Here is a 6,000-nt window from a genome sequence, read left to right on the forward strand (position 1 = left end):
AATGAATGATGTATGAATGCAGGGTGGGTGGGTGGATGGATGGGTGGATGCATGAATGATGTATGGATGTATGGATGGATGCATGGATGCATGCATGATAGGTGGATGAATGATGGATGGATGGGTGGATGGGTGGGTGCATGAATGATGGATGGATGGGTGGATGGATGGATGGATGCATGAATGATGTATGGATGGATGCTTGCATGATGGGTGGATGCATGATGGATGGATGGATGCGTGGGTGGATGGATGGATGGGTGGGTGCATGAATGAATGATGTATGGATGCAGGATGGGTGGGTGGATGGATGGGTGGATGCATGAATGATGTATGGATGGATGCATGCATGATGGGTGGATGCATGATGGATGGATGGGTGGATGGATGGATGGGTGGGTGCATGAATGAATGATGTATGGATGCAGGATGGTTGGGTGGATGGATGGGTGGATGCATGAATGATGTATGGATGCATGCATGCATGATGGGCGGATGCATGATGGATGGATGGGTGGATGCATGAATGAATGATGTATGCAGGGTGGGTGGGTGGATGGATGGGTGGATGCATGGATGCATGCATGATGGATGGATGGGTGTATGGGTGGGTGCATGAATGAATGATGTATGGATGCAGGATGGGTGGGTGGATGTATGGGTGGATGTATGAATGATGTATGGATGGATGCATGCATGATGGGTGGATGCATGATGGATGGATGGGTGGATGCATGAATGAATGATGTATGAATGCAGGGTGGGTGGGTGGATGGATGGGTGGATGCATGAATGATGTATGGATGTATGGATGGATGTATGGATGCATGCATGATGGGTAGATGCATGATGGATGGATGGGTGGATGGGTGGGTGCATGAATGATGGATGGATGGGTGGATGGATGTATGGATGCATGAATGATGTATGGATGGATGCTTGCATGATGGGTGGATGCATGATGGATGGATGGATGGGTGGATGGATGGATGGGTGGGTGCATGAATGAATGATGTATGGATGCAGGATGGGTGGGTGGATGTATGGGTGGATGTATGAATGATGTATGGATGGATGCATGCATGATGGGTGGATGCATGATGGATGGATGGGTGGACGTGTGGTTTCATGTGGGCGTTCTGTCGCAGGGTGGGCGTTCCCTCGCAGGAAGCCCCGTAAAACTGACGGAATGAAATCTACAAGATTTCACGGAGTCATTTTTATGAAGCTGCCGCGTCAAACCCATACGCCTGCTTGAAGCAGTCGTAAGGAGTGACACACCACGTTAAGTTTGGGCGGTCCCTGTGCATTGCTGGAGTTGCGATGCGCTTGCGACGCGACTCCAGCAATACGCTGTCCGTACGCCACAAGATGCTTCACGCATCTGTTCCTCCTTGCACCATGGTGCGGCGCATTGTAAATGCGACGCATCCGTGGTGGCACAAAGGCGAATTGCATGACGCATCTGTTCTGGCGCATCCCTGCTGATATGCAGAGATGCGCCAGACATTGTAAATATGCCCCATAGTTTGAATTTCTGTGATTCCCATAGTGTTCCATCTGACTGTTACTTTTGTTCCTCTCCGTGCTCCTGTGATTGAATTCAGAAATATATAACACAACAGCTGACAGACACCTAAAAACAGCCAGGAGTATTGGTTTGGGCAGGGGCGGCTCTCCATGCCGGCGGAGGAGCGTCGCCCCCACTCCTTTCTCGCACTGCAAGAAGCAGTACCATAAGTCTTTAGAGGTGCGAGGCCCCATGACTCTGAGCTGGCGCGGGGCCCTGGACAGCTGCGCTGGGGGTGGGGAGGAGTGAAGAGGGGGGGAAGAGTGGAGTGGGGGGAGGAGTGGGGTGGGGGGAGGAGTGGAGTGGTGGTGTTGAGGAGTGGAGTGGGGTGAGGAGTGGAGTGGGGGAGTAGTGGGGTGGGGGGAGGAGTGGAGTGGGGGTGTTGAGGAGTGGAGTGGGGTGAGGAGTGGAGTGGGGGAGGAGTGGAGTGGGGGGAGGAGTGGAGTGGGGGTGTTGAGGAGTGGAGTGGGGTGAGGAGTGGAGTGGGGGAGGAGTGGGGTGGGGGGGGGAGTGGAGTGGGGGAGGAGTGGGGTGGGGGGAGGAGTGGAGTGGGGTGGGGGAGGAGTGGAGTGGGGTGGGCTGGGGGGTGGAGTGGGGGGGAGTGGAGTGGGGTGGGGTGGGGTGGGGGTGGAGTGGGGGAGGAGTGGAGTGGGGTGGGGTGGGGGGTGGAGTGGGGGGGAGTGGAGTGGGGTGGGGTGGGGGGTGGAGTGGGGGGGGGTGGAGTGGGGTGGGGTGGGGGGTGAAGTGGGGGGGAGTGGAGTGGGGTGGGGTGGGGTGGGGGTGGAGTGGGGGGAGGAGTGGGGTGGGGTGGGGTGGGGGTGGGATGGGGTGTTGGGGTGTGAAGTGGGGGGGAGTGGAGTGGGGTGGGGTGGGGGGTGGAGTGGGGGATGAGTGGAGTGAGGTGGGGTGGGGGTGAAGTGGGGGGGGAGTGGAGTGGGGGGAGGAGTGGAGTGGGGTGGGGTGGGGGTGGAGTGGAGTGTTGGGGTGTGAAGTGGGGGAGAGTGGAGTGGGGTGGGGTGGGGTGTGAAGTGGGGGGGAGTGGTGTGGGGTGGGGAGGGGGGTGGAGTGGGGTGTTGGGGAGTGTAGTGGGGGGAGTGGTGTGGGGCGGGGTGGGGTGGGGGTGGAGTGGGGGAGGAGTGGAGTGGGGTGGGGGTGGGGGTGGAGTGGGGGTGTTGGGGAGCAAAGTGGGGGGGGGGCGACCAGGCGCGGTTCGTCCATTGGGGCGTGGGGGCGTAGCCCCCCCTGCCCGACGCCGGCCGCAGCTCCCTCATGACAATCATGTCAATGAATCAACATGACGTCAGACCGCCGGGCGGGCGTCATGTTGATTCATTGACATGATTGTACAGACAGCAACACAAGTACGCATGCGTGGGGACGGAGGGTGAATTTGTACCCGTGCCCACGCATGCGCACTTGTGTTTTGGCGGCGTTGCGCATGCCCATCAGGAGCCCTAATGGGCATGCTGCGGGCGAGAGGGTACCTGTGCCCCTGGCGCCAGGATTGGCCAGGGGCGCTGTGAGCCTGTGACGTGTGCGGGACCGGCAGCAAGGTAAGAGTGTGTTTTTTTCGGTGTTCCAGTAAACTAGCTTGCACAAATGACTTGAGATAGTTCAGTGTGTTAAAGCATCTGCTGCAGAAATGTGTGCGTCTATTCCAGGTCACCCGTTTATTTCACGGCATGGGGTTTTGTAAATGTAAAAATTCTCAGAATTTCTTTTTTGATAGTTGCAACAACAGCCTTCAACAGATTTCATTTTATAAACATTTTCCAGAAAATGAGTTAACAACTGTCACCACAAATATAATGTACTCTTTGAACTAAGGTTATAAAATTTCAAAATGTTAACAAACGGTAGAGGCGGAATAGCATGATATATGCATTTATTATTGCATGCATGTTGGTGTATGTTTGTATGTGAATTTGTATAGTACATACCTGGGCTTACAGGATGGCAAATACATGGGCGGTAGAAGGTTTCCAGCATAAAAAGGTTGGGGTGATGTAATATGTAAACTGGCACATCCTTCAACATCGATCCTAAAGGCTTGTTAGAGTCCATAATCTATTTTTATATGGTCATAAAAATACATGAATGATGGATGGATGCAGGGTGGGTGCATTAATGATTGTTCGGTGGATGGGTGGGTAGATGGGTGCATGGATGGATGCATGCATGATGGGTGGAGGGATGCATGAATGATGGATGCAGGATGGATGGTGGGTGGATGGGTGGATGCATGAATGAATGATGTATGGATGCAGGATGGGTGGATGGATGGGTGGGTGGATGCATGAATGATGTATGGATGGATGCATGCATGATGGGTGGATGCATGATGGATGGATGGGTGGATGCATGAATGAATGATGTATGAATGCAGGGTGGGTGGGTGGATGGATGGGTGGATGCATGAATGATGTATGGATGTATGGATGGATGCATGGATGCATGCATGATAGGTGGATGAATGATGGATGGATGGATGGGTGGATGGGTGGGTGCATGAATGATGGATGGATGGGTGGATGGATGGATGGATGCATGAATGATGTATGGATGGATGCTTGCATGATGGGTGGATGCATGATGGATGGATGGATGTGTGGGTGGATGGATGGATGGGTGGGTGCATGAATGAATGATGTATGGATGCAGGATGGGTGGGTGGATGGATGGGTGGATGCATGAATGATGTATGGATGGATGCATGCATGATGGGTGGATGCATGATGGATGGATGGGTGGATGGATGGATGGGTGGGTGCATGAATGAATGATGTATGGATGCAGGATGGTTGGGTGGATGGATGGGTGGATGCATGAATGATGTATGGATGCATGCATGCATGATGGGCGGATGCATGATGGATGGATGGGTGGATGCATGAATGAATGATGTATGCAGGGTGGGTGGGTGGATGGATGGGTGGATGCATGGATGCATGCATGATGGGTGGATGCATGATGGATGGATGGGTGTATGGGTGGGTGCATGAATGAATGATGTATGGATGCAGGATGGGTGGGTGGATGGATGGGTGGATGCATGAATGATGTATGGATGGATGCATGCATGATGGGTGGATGCATGATGGATGGATGGGTGGATGGATGGATGGGTGGGTGCATGAATGAATGATGTATGGATGCAGGATGGTTGGGTGGATGGATGGGTGGATGCATGAATGATGTATGGATGCATGCATGCATGATGGGCGGATGCATGATGGATGGATGGGTGGATGCATGAATGAATGATGTATGCAGGGTGGGTGGGTGGATGGATGGGTGGATGCATGGATGCATGCATGATGGATGGATGGGTGTATGGGTGGGTGCATGAATGAATGATGTATGGATGCAGGATGGGTGGGTGGATGTATGGGTGGATGTATGAATGATGTATGGATGGATGCATGCATGATGGGTGGATGCATGATGGATGGATGGGTGGATGCATGAATGAATGATGTATGAATGCAGGGTGGGTGGGTGGATGGATGGGTGGATGCATGAATGATGTATGGATGTATGGATGGATGTATGGATGCATGCATGATGGGTAGATGCATGATGGATGGATGGGTGGATGGGTGGGTGCATGAATGATGGATGGATGGGTGGATGGATGTATGGATGCATGAATGATGTATGGATGGATGCTTGCATGATGGGTGGATGCATGATGGATGGATGGATGGGTGGATGGATGGATGGGTGGGTGCATGAATGAATGATGTATGGATGCAAGATGGGTGGGTGGATACATGAATGATGTATGGATAGATGCATGCATGATGGGTGGATGCATGATGGATTGATGGGTGGATGGATGGATGGGTGGGTGCATGAATGAATGATGTATGGATACAGGATGGTTGGGTGGATGCATGAATGATGTATTGATGCATGCATGCATGATGGGCGGATGCATGATGGATGGATGGGTGGATGCATGAATGAATGATGTATGCAGGGTGGGTGGGTGGATGGATGGGTGGATGCATGGATGCATGCATGATGGGTGGATGCATGATGGATGGATGGGTGGATGGGTGGGTGCATGAATGAATGATGTATGGATGCAGGATGGGTGGGTGGATGTATGGGTGGATGTATGAATGATGTATGGATGCATGCATGCATGATGGATGGATGCATGATGGATGGATGGGTGGATGCATGAATGAATGATGTATGGATGCAGGGTGGGTGGGTGGATAGATGGGTGGATGCATGAATGATGTATGGATGGATGCAAGGTGGTTCGGGCTCGCTCGCTGCGGTGCAATATGCAAATTAGTTTACGCCTCACCACTTTCAAATGTCAATGTCAATGGTTAGAGGCGGCAGACCCGAGAGCAGAGGACGGCCCGGGACCAGGGTTCGAATCCCGGCGCGGCAGGTTTCTGGACCAGGGTCAG

Source organism: Lissotriton vulgaris, chromosome 9, assembly GCF_964263255.1.
Source record: "Lissotriton vulgaris chromosome 9, aLisVul1.2, whole genome shotgun sequence".
Lineage (NCBI taxonomy): Eukaryota > Metazoa > Chordata > Amphibia > Caudata > Salamandridae > Lissotriton > Lissotriton vulgaris.